This window comes from Hevea brasiliensis, chromosome 6 (genome assembly GCF_030052815.1).
Source record: "Hevea brasiliensis isolate MT/VB/25A 57/8 chromosome 6, ASM3005281v1, whole genome shotgun sequence".
NCBI classification, from domain to species: domain Eukaryota; kingdom Viridiplantae; phylum Streptophyta; class Magnoliopsida; order Malpighiales; family Euphorbiaceae; genus Hevea; species Hevea brasiliensis.
The window spans coordinates 102,788,066-102,806,817 of record NC_079498.1 but is presented as its reverse complement, the minus strand read 5'-3'; positions in this window follow the sequence as shown (position 1 = coordinate 102,806,817).

The window sequence follows — 18,752 nt, the reverse complement described above, 5'->3', positions numbered from 1 at the left end:
TTGCCCTTATATTTAGTATATTTTATGTTTTTAGTTTTATTTTAGCTTATTTGTTAACTTTAGATACTTTATATTTGATTTTTGTAATTTTGTTGTTTTTGATAGGATTTTGTGGCAAATCGAAGATCAATGAGTGCATTAGGAAGTGATTTGAAGAAATTTGGAATTCTTTAAGCATGGAGAAAAGTTGAAGAAATCAAGCTTTGAAAGAGTAAGTTAGCCGAAATTTGCTTAAGACTTTACTTATAATGTTGCTTAGGGTATGTCATATAAGCTTAACCTTAAGCCTGTTCAAGTTGAAAGTCAAGCATAGCTTAAATCCTACACATTCAAGCTTTTACTCCACAACTTGCCGAGAATTGCTTAAGATCCTGCTTAGGGTAAAGCGGCAGTGCTTAAGGTGCAGCACAAGTCAAGCTGGAAGTCAAGCATGAGCAGAAAAGTCCATTTTACTCCAAGTCTGCCGAGATTTGCTGAGGGTCCGCTTAACCTTAAGCAGACAGTGCAACCAGAGGCTGAAATTTGCTAAGAAGCTGCTTAGGGTTAAGTCGTACCCGAAGTAGACTGCCAAAACGTGAATAATGCTGCTGACTTGGATAATTTTATACCTCATTTCCTATCCACTCCTTGGCTCTTATTTACTTTTAGGGCAACTTTTTGGGACCATATAAATTCATCATTTCCTAGTTTTTGCCACAAGAGGAAACGGAAAAAGAAACAAAAAGGAAAGAAATATAAATAGAGAGAGGGAGAAAACGCCATTTCTCTTAGGGAGGAGCTGCTGCAACTATCTTTTGGAGCTCTATAAACTAGAGTTTTGGGTTCTTCTACCTGGGTTTTTCTATTTTAGCCCTCTTATCATGTTTTTCTTTACTTTTCCATCAATCATTCTTGTAAATACCATTATGAGTAAGTAAACTCTTTAGATTTTAGAGTTGGGATATGTTTTAGATTAATTTGTGGATTTGGACTGGATATTTCCTTATTTTACAGAAATACGAGTTTTGATTCCTTCCTTGTGTGCTTGATTTACTTACCTAATGTTGGTACCCATTGGGTATTGTGTTAATCTTTGATTGAAGGACCGAAAGGTAAAAGTCATTGATAGATAATCAAGGATTGGAACTTAAAATCACCTAGATTTAGAAATAAACTAGGATTTTAAGAGGAATTAATTATTGGTTACAAAACTTAATGGGTTTTAAAGTAATCAAATAACATACGAAAGTAGGTTTGGTTATTTTAGAACACACTTTGGTTTGCTTGAAAAATATATCAAAGGAATTTAGAATCAATTTCCTTGAAACTCTATTTTTCCCTTAAAATTGGAATACCCAAGACAAATCTCAATTAATTTATGCATAAACCCCCAACTCTGGAATCACTTTTAACATAATTAGACTTTGATTTAAATTACCCATTATTAATTTAGTTTAATTGCAAATCAGATTTAAAATTTATTTGTTTGCTCTTTACCCATTTCTATTAGATTAATCAATTTACCTTGCTTATTTACATTTACCATTTATTCATCAATCATTAGCCCAAATAATCGCTTCATTCATAGTTTGGTACTCAAACGGTAAATCCTCATGGGAACGATACTTGATTCATCACTTTATTACTTGAGACGACCCGTATACTTGTGGATACGCCCACCAAGCACTCTCCTGCTAATCCTTTAGAGAGTCTTCCTTCCTCTGCGGAGACTCAACTGTAGATTCTACAGTTGGCTCAACTACAGGTTCTGCAACTTGTTCACTAACATGCTCAACAATAGGTTCAACTGCAGGTTCTACAACCTGTTCACTCTCATGTTCTACAACAGCAGCAGACTCACCAAGCCCAGTACCTCCACACTCAACATTACCATGATCAAAGACAGGATCACCATGAGTAGAAGGGTCACCTTACCCATCAGTCTCAACTTGGGTTGCGAAACCAGTTTCCTATCCCTGCTTAAGATCTGCAATCTGTTTCTTTAACTCCTCATTTTGAGTAAGCAAATGACTCACTTTGTAATTAACAACATCCACAAATTTTCTCAGAAGTTCAATAGATTGATTTCATGTACTGAATTTCTCATTAATAAATGTTCTTAACCCTTGAAGCTCACTCATAATCTCACTTTGAGAATCTGAATCAACTTTACCTTTAGAAGATCCACCTTTTTCAAAATGTTTCTTTCTTCCATCAGTATCAGAATGAATTTCTCTAAGCACAATTAAATCTGCCCTAGAGCTCTCCTTAGAGACATTTATATCCAACTCTCTAAACAAGGCAGTTAAGAGGTGTGCATAAGGTAACTTACCAATCCCATAAGCTTTGCACATATTCTTGAAAATCAGATAGGCCAAATTTATTCTTACTCTGTTAACAATATGCCACATGATGCACATATCCAAGTAACTCAAGTATCCATAGCTGCCAGATTTAGGACAAAAAATATAATTCACCATACTGTGAATAATCTTAATGTACTGAAAAGCTTTTGTGCTAGTGGACTTTTCACTAGTGGCAGTGTTGGCAGGAAAGACTTCATTTTCAAATTCAGCCAAGTTAAAGCCTGGAACTCTAGCAACATCTCTATGAGTAGAGATTTTATTTCCATCATTCGGCAATTTTAAGGCTTTAGCAATCAACTCAACAGCATTGCCATATGCTCTGTTATTCAAAGAGACCTCAATTCTGTCTTCTTCATCAACTATTTTTAAAGTTCTATAAAATTCTTGGACTAGTCTAGGGTAGTAAACATCAGTGCATTCACAAACATTCATCCATTATTGAAATTCAAAGAGTTCCTTGAATTTAAAATTTACCTGATCAAAATTATCCCATTTAATGAACTTACAATTGAGAAGCGTTTTGTTAACAATAGAGCCTGAAGATTTTATGGCACCCTTTTTGCGTTGAGTATCAATCCCGCGCATTTTCCTCCCCTTTTTCTTTTTTGGTGCCATCACAGCAAGTTTGACTTCCTTAGATGGGTCAGAGGATACACTGGTCGATTCAGTTTCTAGAGTTTTCTTTTTTTCCTTCAATTTCTTCTTTAATGCAGCAACAGGGAGTTCTTCAGATGACGACGAGGACAGTGAGGTTGCGGATGGGGTTTTTCTCTTAGTGCGAGCCATGAATGGCGAATTTGAAACAGTGAGGTATCGGGAAAGATAGGTTCCAACGCAATGAAAATGAGTGAGGGATTAGAGAGTGAAATAGGCACTTTGATTAGTATGGGTCAGTGTCAATGACAAAAAAAAAAATGCTAATAGTAATACCATAAACCAATACAGAGGAGAGAGAGAGTCGGGGATGGTGAGAAAAAAAAATATAGTGGTGATAAGTGACGGTTTTGTATGGCAGTGGGTAAGATTTCTTGAGTTCCGCACTTTCCCTCTTCTAGTGTACCTTCTTTGAATTTTATTTTTATTTCAAATGTATATATATATATATATATATATATATATATATATATATATATATATATATATATATATATATATATATATATCTGACACAGCAAAGAAAATGTGAATGGGTGAGATCATTGATTGGCACGCAGAAAATTCAAAGCACAATCACTTTTTGGTTTGGAATTTGAACAGTACTCGATACAGCAAACTAATTTTAGGCACGCAACATTAGCATATAACTTAGTAAACTAATTTCACGAGTACACAAATAAGTTAGCTAATGATGTTTAGAATTTTCTTAGTAAATTTATATCACAGCAAATTACTCACACATTGGATAATAAGTAGATATATTAAATCAATATGAATTAAATTTCAAGCAAGTGGTTCACTCATGCCAATTTCCCTTCTAATATTGCAAAATGTTTCCTCATTGAGTGGTTTTGTAAAAATATCTGCAAGTTGATATTCAGAAGTAACAAACTCAATTTTGATATCTCCATTTTGAACATAATCTCTAATAAAATGATGTCTAATCTCAATATGTTTTGTTCTTGAATGTTGGACTGGATTTTTGATCAAGTTTATGGCACTTGTGTTGTTACACCTAATTGGAACATGATTATATTTTAAACCAAAATCTTCCAATTATTGTTTCATCCATAAAATTTGAGCAACACAACTACCAACAGCTATATATTCAGCCTCAGCTGTAGACAGAGCCACTGAAGTTTGTTTCTTACTGTGCCAAAAAACTAGTGCAAGACCAAGAAATTGACAAGTACCTGAAGTACTTTTTCTATCCAATCTACTTCCAGCAAAATCTGAATCACTATAACCAACAAGATTAAATGATTCACATTTTGGATACCATAAACTAATTGAGTGTGTGCCAATGAGGTATTGGAAGATTCTTTTAACTGCACTTAGATGGGATTCTTTTGGACATGATTGAAATCTTGCACAAAAGCAAACACTAAAATGTATGTCTGGTCTAGATGCAGTAAGATACAAAAGAGAGCCAATCATACCTCTATAAAGCTTTGTATCTACTTCTTTTCCTTTTTCATCATTGTCGATTTTAATTGTTGAACTCATAGGAGTGCCCATGCCCTTCAAACCTTCCATTTTAAATTTCTTCAACATATCCTTGATGTACCTTGATTAATTTATGAAGATGCCATCTTTCATTTGGTTAATTTGAAGTCCAAGGAAGAATGTGACCTCCCTCATCATGCTCATCTCAAATTCATTCTGCATAATCTTAGAAAATTTCTTGCAAAGAGATTCTTTAGTAGCACCAAAAATTATATCATCAATATATATTTGCACAATGAGCATATCATTATGATGCTTCTTAACAAAAAGTGTTGTGTCCACTTTGCCTCTTTGGAAATCAATTTGTAAAAGGAATTTACTAAGCCTTTCATACCATACTCTAGGAGCTTGTTTTAAACCATATAAAGCTTTAGTAAGTTTATAAACATGATTTGGATGCTCATGATTTTCAAAGCTCGGAGGTTGTGCAACATACACTTTCTCATCAATAAAACCATTTAAAAATGCACTCTTGACATCCATTTGATAAAGCATAAAATCCTTGTAACATGTAAAGGCACACAACATTCTAATAGCTTCAATTCTAGCAACCGGAGCAAAGGTTTCATCAAAATCAATCCCTTCCTTTTGGTTGTAGCCTTGAGCCACTAGTCTAGCTTTGTTTCTAACAACATTGCCTTTTGCATCTATTTTGTTTCTAAAAACCCATTTGGTACCAATAATTGAATGATTTTTTAGTTTAGGCACCAAATTCCAAACTTTGTTTCTCTCAAATTGATTGAGTTCTTCTTGCATGGCAAGAATCCAACTTTCATCATTTTGAGCTTCTTTAAAACATTTAGGTTCAATTTGTGAAACAAAGGCAATATTATCAAAATATTTTCTCAATTGTGCTCTAGTCATCATCCTTTGAGATGGATCATCAATGATGTCTTCTTGGGGATGATTTCTATGGAATCTCCATTCTTTAGGAAAATCTTCATGTTGGGGTTCATTCACTTGTAATTCTTCCAAATTTGGCATTTCTTCATTGATTTGATCATTATTGGCATTATGGACATCTATTGTGGTATCTCCTTGAGTTTCTTCATCTTTGTCATCAATTTGTTCCATTTCTTGACTTGATATTACATTTTCTTTTCCAAACACCTGCTCATCATTATCATCAAAAACATGTTTCCTTCTAATAGAAGGATTGGCCTCATCAAACAAAACCTGAATAGTTTCCTCAATAACTAACGTTCTTCTATTAAACACCCTATAGGCTTTACTCTTTGTTGAATACCCAAGAAAGATTCCTTCATCGGATTTAGTATCAAATTTCTTCAAGTTATCCTTCTTGTTATTTAAAATATAGCACTTACATCCAAATGTTCTGAAATATGAAATATTTGGTTGTCTTCCTTTCCAAAGCTCATAGGGGTCTTTTTCAAAATTAGTCTAATCAAAATTCTATTCAACAAATAGCAAGAAGTATTAATAGCTTCAGCCTAAAAATACTTTGGCAAATTATTTTCATTCAACATGGTTCTAGTCATTTCTTGCAAAGTCCTATTTTTCCTTTTCTATAACCCCATTTTGTTGTGGTGTTCTAGGAGCTGAAAAATTATGGTTGATTCCATGTTTATCACAATATTTCTCAAATAAATGATTTTCAAATTCAGTTCCATGATCACTCCTTATAGATGTGATGCAAAAACCTTTTTCATTTTGAACCATTTTACTAAAAGAAGTGAATTTCTCAAAAGTTTCATCTTTGTGAGCAAGGAAGAATGTCCATGTATATCTTGAATAGTCATCAACAATAACTAAAGCATATGTCTTCCCACCAAGACTAGCAGGAGACACGGGTCCAAACAAATCAAGATGAAGCAATTCTAATGGCCTAGTGGTAGAAATAATATTTTTAGATTTAAAAGATGCTCTAGTATGCTTTCCTAGTGCACATGCCCTACATTGAAATTCATTTTCATAGTTAATCTTAAGAAGACCTTTAACAAGTTCTTTCTGAGACAATTTTGAGAGTGTATGCATGCTTGCATGTCCTAATCTTCTATGCCATAAATAACTAGAATTGTCAAAAGATACTAGACATGTACCGTGATTAGTTTTAAAGTTATTCATGTCAAGCAAGTAAACATTATTAGATCTATTGGCAATGAACAATGTGTCATTATCTAAGTTATTGATTGTACAAAGAGAAGAAGTGAACTTTACCTCAAAACCTTTATCACAAAGTTGGCTTACACTTAGCAAGTTGTATTTCAAACCTTCAATAAGTTACACATCTTCAATGCAAGGTTTGGTTCCAATTGTGTCATTTCCAATTATTTTTCCTTTTCCTTTATCTCCAAATTTCACATGTCCTCCATCTACCATTGTGATTTTTGAAAACTTGTCCTTTTCACCGGTCATGTGTTTTGAACAACCATTATCTATATACCATTTTTCACTTTCCTTCATCCCTTTGAAACAAACCTGAAATTTAATCATTTAGCTTTAGGTACCCAAGCAACTTTGGGTCCTTGGGGGTTAGTGACCTTACGTAAGGTTCCCTTTGGCACCCATACCTTCTTTACCTTAAGAAGATCCTTCCTAAGTGCACAAAAACTAATCATATGATCTCTTTTATTGCAATAATAACATGTGACATTAGGCAAGGAGGATGTAGATGCTTTAATGAAATGATTCTTGTATTTGCCATAGTTCATGAAACCATCAAAACCAATTCCATATTTTTCATTTGAAATTCTTTGGTTTCCAAGAAGTACATCTAGAGTTTCTTTTCCTTTTGTAAATTTTGCTAAATCATTTGTCAAAGATTCTACTTTAGCTTTAAGAACTTTATTTTTCTCAATGAGCTTTTCACAAGTTTCTTTTGAGATTTTCAACTCTAAATCTAGCTCTTTAAACAAGGCAATTTGTCCTTTGTAAAATTCATTTTCTTTATACACATTGGACATTGCAATATTTTGTGATCTCAAAGATTCAATTTCTAAATTCATTTTAGTGCACTTTCTCTTATAGTTTATATACTCATCATATATTTTAGCAAATGCAAGTTCAAGTTCCTCTACATTAGGAGATTCAGAAGAGTTTACCTCATTATCACTTTCTTCTTCCTTTTGTGAACTTTCGACTTTCTCTTCGAATGCCATCATACAAAGGTGAGCAGTCTCCTTGTCACTTGATTCATCATTTGAAGATTCTTCACTGTTGCTCCATACTACTTTCATAGCTTTCTTGCTCTTGTTTTCTTTTCCTTTCTTCTTTTTGAGCAATGGACATTTGGGCTTGATATGTCCTGGTTTATGACACTCATAACATACAACTTCTTCTTTTGAATCCTTGAAACGTTTATCCTTGGGAGTATACTTTTTCAGAAATTTCTTGTATTTACTTCCTCCCTTCTTGAAAGCTCTTTTGAATTTCCTTACAAGCATAGCCATTTCATCATCATCATCACTTGAAGCACTTGAGTTGTCACTTGAGTCAACTTTAAGTACAACTCCTTTCTTCTTATCTTCATCCTTATTTGACTTGAGAGCAATGCTTCTCTTCTTCTTTTGCTCATTTTCAACTTCATCTTTCTTATATACCATCTCATGTGCAATGAGAGATCCAATGAGTTCATTATAGGTGAAAGTTTTAAAATCCTTAGTATCTTGGATAACTGTAGTCTTTACTTCCCAAGATTTTAGAAGTGATCTAAGAATTTTCTTCACAAGTTCGGCTTCCTCAAATCTTTTACCAAGTGCTTTGAGAAGATTTACAAGATCGATAAACCTTGTACTCATATCCGCAATTGATTCTCCTGGCTTCATTTTGAATAGCTCATAATCTCGGATCACGAGGTTTGCTTTGGACTCCTTGACGACATCAGTTCCTTCATAAGTGACCTCAAGCTTATCCCAAATTTCCTTAGCAGATTGACATCCTGAAACACGATTGTATTCATTAAGGTTAAGTGAGCAATGCAAAATATTAATAGCTTTAGCATTTATAAAAATTTTCTTCCAATCATTGTCATCAAATTCATCTTCATTTTTAGGAACTTTAGTATTTCCTTGACCATTCTTTTGAGGAACATGTGGACCATTTTTAATAATTCTCCATGCATCAATATCAACAGATTGTATGAAATTTCTCATTCTCACTTTCCAAAATGAGTAATTAGTGCCATTGAAGAGTAGTGGTCTAGTAATTGAGTAGCCTTCAGCTAATGGTGTGGGTATACCAGCAGTGTTGCTAGATGAACCAGCCATTGGGGATCACTCCAAGGTTGTAACACCCTAAGCAAGAGAGACAGGCTCTGATACCAATTTGTTGTCCCAAAATAGTCCAAAAGGGGGGGGGGGGTGAATTGGACTTTACAATTTTTCAGCCCTTACTTGTAGCCTAATAAAAAATTGTGGCTTTGTTCAACTAGGTGCTCTTTTATGTATTGTGAAAGTGATTTACATTTCAATAATGTATCCCTAAATTTCAGTTCAAGCTTCAATCAATATTTATAGCAATTTTTGACATAACATGCATCATAAGATATTCAACCAATTTCTCAACCTACTCAATATATCTTCAAGTATATCAACTCAATCTATTCAATCAATCATTCAATATCATGCATAGAAATTAAATTATATAAAAGTAAAGAGATTAAGGTTAGAGAGATCAAACACAATGATTTTTATAGTGGTTCGGCTTAACTAGCCTACATCCACTCTCTCAAAGAACCCTCTTTGAGTCTTCTCTCCACTATTTGCTCTTTTAAAGGCAAGAGACCAAAAGCCCTTTACAACTTTTTCAACACCAAGCTTTTACCAAGGTAGCTTGAACCCTTGACAAGTGCTATCTCAAGCACTCACACTCTCAAGCTTCAATAGGTGCTTGTTCAACCTTTCTTTAATGGAATTTAATGTTTTAACACTCACTCTCACTCAATATAAATCAAACTATAAAGAAGAGATGAGTTAATTTGCCAATGTTAGCTCAAATACTTTAAAGCTCTTGAATGAAAGCAATAAATGAAAAATCAAGATTGGAGTGCAATTGTAAGCTTTTATCAAGTGTAAAATGAAGTAAAGAAGGTGTATTTATAGTCCCAAATCATTTTAAACCATTTGAAATCTTTTTGGAACATTATACACTATGTTCTAGGCAAAATACCATTATTTTGTCTTTTTGTGCGAAGTTAAGCAACTCTGATAATATAGCAAACTAATGAAATTTTGGCGACAGTAGTAAACTAGTTAGCAAACTAGTGTTTTAGCAAACACATTAGCAAACTAATATTTTAGCAAACAAGTTAGCAAACTAATTTACCAGATGCCTGTTTCAAATTGTAATCTTTAAAAATCTAATTTAGACCTTAAAAATATATATTCCAATAGCAATAACCAAGGTCATGATGAAAGAAAATTTTATAAAGTAATTGAAAGAAAATTTTAATTTTGAGCTCCATTTGACTAAACTTTCATCTATTCTTTTTACACAAGTCCTAAGACTCAATTTCTAATTCTATGATTTTCATACCTTTACTTTGAGTCTTGGCTTTCATAATCTTGTTCTTTTTCAACTTGGATTTATCTTGAGATGCCTTTGAGTGTTCTTCTTCCTTAGATGCAATTTCAAATATTCTTCATGAATAAGAGAAAGAATCTACACATCACTTAAAATTGAGTTAGATAGATTCTATTTGAGTTTTATTATCATCAAAATCAATGCTCATTTTGAGCTACACAGGGTCAACAAAGAACATACCTCCATAGATGATATGATCTCTTTATATAGGATATAGACAACGATTAGTTATGGTAAGTCAACTATGTAGTTATATGGATATTGTTAGCTAGCGTAATTATAGGATTATATTTCTATTTATAGTGCATAATTATAGGCATTGCTATATTTGACAATTCTACCAAAATTGCTCATTTTTAATCAAGATTCTTTCCTTTTATTGAGTAGGTCTTAGAGTGATTGAACCGACCAATGAAATCTCATGAATGAACCATTAAATATAATTAGGGTCATGGGCTATCTGAAAACCCGAGTTACTGGATCAACTATATATATATATTTTGAGGTTATACTCGTTTCATATAGGCATTTTAGGGTAGTTTTGTATCTATTTTGCCCTTATATTTTAGTATATTTTATGTTTTTAGCTTTATTTTAGCTTATTTGTTAACTTTAGATACTTTATATTTGATTTTTGTAATTTTATTATTTTTGATAGGATTTTGTGGCAAATTGAAGATCAATGAGTGCATTAGGAAATGATTTAAAGAAATTTAGAGTTCTTTAAGCATAGAGGAAAGTTGAAGAAATTAAGCCTTGAAAGAGCTAGTTAGCCGAAATTTGCTTGAGACTTTGCTTAAGATCCTGCTTAGGGTAAAGCGGCAGTGCTTAAGGTGCAGCACAAGTCAAGCATGAGCAGAAAAGTTTATTTAACTCCAAGTCTGCCGAGATTTGCTGAGGGTCTGCTTAACCTTAGCGATAAAGGCAACCAAAGGCTGAAATTTCTTTGAGGGTCCGCAACCTTAAGCGAGCATTGCAACCAGTGGCTGAAATTTTCTGAAGAAGCTGCTTAAGGTTAAGCAGTACCCTAAGCAGACTGCCCAGAACGTGAATAATGCTGCTGACTTAGATAATTTTACACCTCATTTCCTATCCACTCCTTGGCTCTTATTCACTTTTAGGGCAACTTTTTGGGACCATATAAGTTCATCATTTCCTAGTTTTTGCAACAAGAGGAAATAGAGGAAAAACAAAAAGGAAAGAAAATTTAATAGAGAGAGAGGAGACACCATTTCTTTTGGGAAGGAGCTGCTGCAACCATTTTTGGAGCTCCAGAAACCAGAGTTTTGGGTTCTTCTACTTGGGTTTTTTCTATTTTAGTTCTCTTATCATGTTTTTCTTTATTTTTCCATCAATCTTTCTTGTAAATACCATCATGAGTGAGTAAACTCTTTAGATTTTAGAGTTGGGAAATATGTTTTAGATTAATTTGTGTATTTGGACTGGGTATTTCCTTATTTTACATAAATATGAGTTTTGATTCCTTCCTTGTATGCTTGATTTACTTGCCTAATGTTGGTACCCATTGGGTATTGTGATAATCTTTGATTGAGGACCGAAAGGTGAAAGTCATTGATAGATAATCAAGAATTGGAACTTAAAATAACCTAGATTTAGAAATAAACTAGGATTTTAAGAGGAATTAATGATTGGTTACAAAACTTAATGGGTTTTAAAGTAATCAAATAACATACGAAAGTAGGTTTGGTTATTTTAGAACACACTTTGGTTTGCTTGAAAAAGATATCAAAGGAATTTAGAATCAATTTCCTTCAAACTTTATTTTTCCGTAAAAATTGGAATGCCCAAGACAAATTCCAATTAATTTATGCATAAACCCCCAACTCTGGAATCACTTTTAACATAATTAGACTTTGATTTGAATTACCCATTGTTAATTTAGTTTAATTGTAAATTAGATCTAGAATTTATTTGTTTGCTCTTTACCCATTCCAGTTAGATTAATCAATTTACCTTGCTCATTTATATTTACCATTTATTCATTAATCATTAGCCCAAATAATCGCTTCATTCATAGTTTGGTACTCAAACAGCAAATCCTCGTGGAAACGATACTTGATTCATCACTTTATTACTTGAGACGACCAGTATACTTGCGGATTCGCCCCATCAGCCACATCATTAGTTCCCTCTTTGAGTACGAATCTTTACGTTCGTTATACTTAGACAATAAAATTTTGGCCATCACCTTATAATTTTTGGAGTGTAGACTATCACCTTAAAGTTGATAATGGCGGACTATTACTTTAAGTGGGCTTTTTAGCCTGGCGGACTATTGCCTTGAGTAGGCTAAGCACTTTCATTTTTTAGCCTGGGTGGACAATCGTCGTAGATGGGCTAAATACCTTTAATTTATTTAGCCTATCAGACTATCACCATGGATGGCTAAGCACCTTCATTTTATTTAGCCGCTAAGTGCTCTTAGTTTATTTAGCCTAGCAGACTATCGCTGTAGATGGGCTAAGCACCCTTATTTTTAGCTTGGTAGATTGTTGCCTTAATAATGGCAAATTATCACCTTAGAGCTATTGGCTTTTTTTAAATTATCTGCAAAAGAATGCTTATACAAACATTTTTGTGAAGACAGTCACATATAATTCAAGCTATAAATTTATTTGACATTTCTCAATAAATAATACAATATATCAACTGTACATTATTTATGTCAAAGAGATTTGTATACTGATTTTTAACTGATTATAAAGGCTTCAAATTCAAGGAAGACATGAAAATGATGTGCCATATTTCAGTTGCAGTAGTTTGATGCATGCGTATTTATTAGATGAATTTAATTAAAGGCTAGAACTTGGAGCATCATAAGTAAACTTTAAATATAAGATCAAGGGCAATATTGGTACATGTATTTATAGAAATAAATTCTAAGATAGATTCAGATGTCCACAATTTTACTATTTAAACAATAATAGAATATATAATTTAATCCAATTGGACTTGTATAGTTGCCCTTCATTGATTTTAGAAATTGATTTCTAAAATCAATTCACACTTTATAAATATTGATTTTTTCAAAAAATAAAATTTAAAACTAATTTCAATAAATTGAAAATATTGAATTAATGTAACATAGACAAATATTGGGAAAAATTCCTATTTTAGAGTTATGGAACTTCTGTCAAGCAGTAAATAGTGGCATTTATTAATTAAAAAAAAAATAGCATGTGTCATGTATATGTACACTGTGTAATCCAGGTTCTGGCTGAAAACATCTTTAAGTATGGATCTTGTAGCTAGGCCAAAGCTCTATTACTTAAAAATATATTATTTATTTTTTATGGTGTTTGACTTTTCTTTATGTACATCATTGCATGTTAATGACATAAATAATGAATCACACGCACAAAGAAATTTTATGTAAACAAACAGTAAGTCTTGAAATAAATTTCTTTCCGATCTCACATTCCCATGAAAGCAGGAATCATGATTATTCTCTATAATGTAAATTTGTAACTTTATTTTAACAATTAAAGGCTTTTCAACATATCAAAATTTAGCGTAAAATGAGCAAAAACAAAGTCAACTACTTAGCAAAAGATGGGTTGTAACGCCCTCACCATAGGTAGTCCGTACATTTTACTGTTCCGATGACTCATGTCTGTTCGAATAGTCAAAATGTCTGGAACTACACCTAAACTATAGGGAGGAGGCATAAATTGAAGAAATAAATGTTAAGAAAATATAGAAAAAATTTAGAGAAAAATAAATTAATGTTTAGAGGATTTATAAATTGGTACAAAAATAATAAAAATAACCCGATATGCATTATGAAGGGCATTTTGGTCATTTCACTCCCATAGGTGAATTTTGACCTAAATGTCAAAATAAAATTTAGAGAATAAAAATAATTAACTCAAATTAATATTATGAGTTGAATTAGGAAAGAAGAAGAAAAGAAAAGAAAGGAAAAGAAAAGAAAAGCTTATGAAAATTTTAAATTAAAATAGAGTACACATATAAATATATATATATATATATATATATATATATATATATATATATATATATATATATATATATATATATATATATATATATATATATATAACCATAAGAGACAAATCCCCAGCAACCCACCTTCTTCTCCACTCTTTCTCTCTCTCTTCCTCTACATTGCCGGCTGCCCATGCTCCCATTTCCTCCATTGATATTCAAGCTTTCCAGCCTGATTTCTCAAGCTTCCAAGCTTGATTTCTCAAGCTTAATCCACCCAAAACCCATAGCACACTTCACAAAAAATACTCCCCACACCCTAAGGAAGCTATAAATACCAAAAAGAAGCAAGAAAAGTGAAGTTTAACAAGTTACCAAAAAAGGTTAGTGCTCAAAACTCTTAATCTCTTCTTTAAGCATGAGAATCATGCTAAACCAAGTGAAGATTTACATGAAATTAAAAAGAAAAATTTGGGAAAGAAACCCTTGAATTCGGCAGCCCTAGAGGAACCATGAAAATGATGGATTTTGTTGGTTTTAGTTTAGTTAGGGAAGTTAATTAACAAGGTATTGATGTGGCGAATCCGCAAGTATATGGGTCGTCTCAAGTAATAAAGTGATGAATCAAGTATCGTTCCCATGAGGATTTGTGGTTTGAGTACCAAACTATGAATGAAGCGATTATTTGGGCTAATGATTAATGAATGAATGGTAAATGTAAATGAGCGAAATAAATTGATTAATCTAATTCGAATATGTAAAGAGCAAGCAAATAAATTCTAAATCTAGTTTGCAATTAAACTAAATTGATAATGGGTAAATTAAATGAAAGTCTAATTATGTTACAAGTGATTCCAGAGTTGGGGGTTTATGCATAAATTAATTGGGATTTGTCTTGGGCATTCCAATTTTTAGGGAAAAATAGAGTTTGAAGGAAATTGATTCTAAATTCCTTTGATATCTTTTTCAAGCAAACCAAAGTGTGTTTTAAAATAACCAAACCTACTTTCGTATGTTATTTGATTACTTTAAAACCCATTAAGTTTTGTAACCAATCATTAATTCCTCTTTAAAATCCTAGTTTATTTCTAAATCTAGGTGATTTTAAGTTCCAATCCTTGATTATCTATCAATGACTTTCACCTTTCAGTCCTTCAATCAAAGATTAACACAATACCCAATGGGTACCAACATTAGGCAAGTAAATCAAGCACACAAGGAAGGAATCAAAGCTCATATTTATGTAAAATATGGAAATAACCAGTCCAAATCCACAAATTAATCTAAAACATATTTTCCAACTCTGAAATCTAAAGAGTTTACTCACTCATGATGGTATTTACAAGAAAGATTGATGGGAAAGTAAAGAAAAACATGACAAGAGGATTAAAATAGAAAAACCCAGGTAGAAGAACCCAAAACTCTGGTTTCTGGAGCTCCAAAAGTGGTTGCAACAGCTCCTCCCCAGAAAGTGGCGTCTCTTCCTCTCTCTCTATTCTATTTTCTTTCCTTTTTGTTTTTCCTCCCTTTCCTCTTGTGGCAAAAAATTAGGAAATGATGAATTTATATGGTCCCAAAAAGTTTCCCTAAAAGTAAATAAGAGCCAAGGAGTGGATAGGAAATGAGGTGTAAAATTATCCAAGTCACAGATCTATTCACGTTAGGCGATGCAGCTTAGGGTTCGGCTTAACCCTAAGCAGCTTCTTAGCAAATTTCAGCTTCTGGTCACACTGTTTGCTTAAGGTTAAGCAGACCTTCAGCAAATCTCGGCAGACTTAGAGTAAAATAGACTTTTCTGCTCATGCCTGACTTATGCTGCACCTTAAGCACTGCCGCTTTACCCTAAGCAAGATCTTAAGCAAAGTGTCAAGCAAATTTCGGCTAACTTGCTCTTTCAAAGCTTGATTTCTTCAACTTTTCTCCATGCTTAAAGAATTCCAAATTTCTTCAAATCACTTCCTAATGCACTCATTGATCCTCGATTTGCCACAAAATCCTATCAAAAATAACAAAATTAAAAAAATCAAATATAAAGTATATAAAATTAATAAATAAGCTAAAATAAAGCTAAAAACATAAAATATACTAAAATATAAGGGCAAAATGAATGCAAAACTACCCTAAAATGCCTATATGAAATGAGTGTAACGAATTCCCCCAAACTCAAACCTTTGCTTGTCTTCAAGCAAATTAAAACAATTGATGCAATTTGGGGTACCTTACCTTAAATTTATGAAAATTACTTATCCAAACTCTCAAGCTTACCTTTAGCCACCAACAAACCATATACCCACTTTCAAGATACAAAGAGTTTAATCCTCACCAAAGTTATCACCGCTTAGCCTTAGGTCAATTATCCATATCATCAAACCTAAACCAATCAATCACAAAGAATAATCATGCCTAAATAGACTATAGGGTAATCCACAAACTAAAGTGTCTCAAATAATAATGGAAGTAAATGAATGGATTAATGATATCACAATCCCATAGGCAATTCTCCTATTCCAATCTCCACTAATGTTGCAAAACACCATCAAAAGGTCAAAAGGACTTTCAAGGGTTGTAATGGGGCTAAGGGGGTGATAATGTGGCTAACAAGAAAAGGATAGAGGTAACAAAATATGAGAATAATCAAATTATTAAAAGATCAAGACACGCAACTTTTTTTTTTTTTTTTGGAATCAAATTGGGAGAAGGAACTTTACAACTTTTTACCAATGCTAGCATATAATTTTGAAGCTTTTGGAGGGACTACATAAATAACATTGACTTTGAATTATAATTGTCCCTTTCAATTCACCCTCAAACTCATTTCTTTGTGTACTTGGGTGGTGAATTACTTTACATACCATAATTGAATTTGCTAGCCTTTTTATTTTAGTCACTTCTCCCAACTAATTGTTATATATATATATTTTCTTTTTTCTTTTTTTTATGTGTATCTATCACTCAAAGAATTATTCTCATGGAGGGTAGGTAAGTGTTTGGGTTTATGGCTAGGCATTGATGTGGGTTCCAAAAGAGTAAGAGAGATAAATGTAGGCTCAAATTGGTTCCAAAGGGAAATTTTAAAGTGAGGTTGGCTAAGGCTAAAATATGGGTTTAAAATTCAAAGAATGCCTAGATCATTTCTTTTTCAAGTGTATGCTATGATTTCGCCTTGAAAGGTTTAGAAAGATTGTTCTAGGATTGGTGAGACATCAATTAGCTACTTCTCACCCTAGAGTTTTCTCTAGGCACTCAAAGTCAATGCAATTGATTGGGTGGCCTTTGGCTAAGAAGATATAAACTAAAGCAAGAATCTAATAACTTTGCACCTATCTAGAACTTTCAATCCATCAAACCCTTTTAAAAGTAAGCTCAATTGCTCTTCAAAGCAATTCTCAATCCTCTAAGGACAAGGTAAAAAAATTATTTTTATGATATGCATGATCCTAAAATGAATGCATAAATCAAATTAAAACTAAGTGTAATCTATATGAAAACTATATGCAAATGTATGTATATGAGTATAGACATGTGTGTGGTATATGTATAAGTGCATGGATTATCTATATATATGGATGAATGAAATGTAATAAATGAATGAAAGAAAATTTTTTAAAAATTTTGCAAAAATTTTGTCCTCACCCCCAAACTCAAATGAAACATTGTCCTCAATGTCTAAAATGAATGCAAAGATGGGCAAAATTGTGTAAACTAATCAATTAATGAAATTTATACAATTGGGGATTAAATCAATATAAGGTCAAGAATTCCAAAATTAGCTCGAAATGATATTAACAATGAAACTTTAGAGAGAAAAATGTGAAAAAGTATCCCAAATGTATGAATTTATACTACTTAAGATGTTGCTTAACCTATTGCGTAGGGTAAAGCGAAAACATAAGCATTGGTAACATACCATAAGCATAAATAGTAAAAGGGTAAGCTGTTACCTCCAAATGATGTGAAACAGATGCGGCTCAAAGAAAATTGTGCAACTCATCAATGCCAACAAAATTAGGATTGAAGAAAAGATAAAGTGCAAAAAGAATGTGCAAGAAGATGAAAAAGTGTAAAGAAATAAGATCTAACAGTTAAATCAAGAATTAAACCAAAAAGTATTCACAGATTACTAAAATAAAATAAAGTAAACTAAAGGAAAGAAGTGCAAGTATAATCATAAAAACTAAGTACCAAAGTATTACAACTATTACTAAAGTTTGAAGATTAAAATAAACAGATTACAAAATAAACCTAAAACAGAAACTGAATTGAAAAACTAATATTGTTACTGCTACTACTACTGTACTAAAACTAATACTAAATTGTCACTCTTCGTTCAAGCTCTGCTTAAGGCTCTGTTCTTTGCTTGAGTCCGCCAGTGTTCTGCAGTAGGTTCATTGTGATCTGAAGCTTCAGAAGCAGTTTCCAAATTTTTTGTGAGGTCTTTCATTCTTTAAGCATATCTTGGCCCCAATGATATAAATTGTTGTAAGATTGGGCCAATTTGTTGTAAAGCTCCAGTATTTGAATTTGTTGCTATTTCTGTTTCTTTTTAAGAGATGAAAATATCTTTTTAAGTTTCTTTTCTAGCTTCTTCTTTTAGTTGACCTGCTGCTGACCCATGGTATCAATTTTGACTTCTAAGTTCCTTAAGGTAGCAAGGACATCTGTAGTGTCAGGTGAGGGAACAGATGGTTGGACAGTGAAACTTGCTATTTTGGATTCCAAGGATCTTAAAAGGGA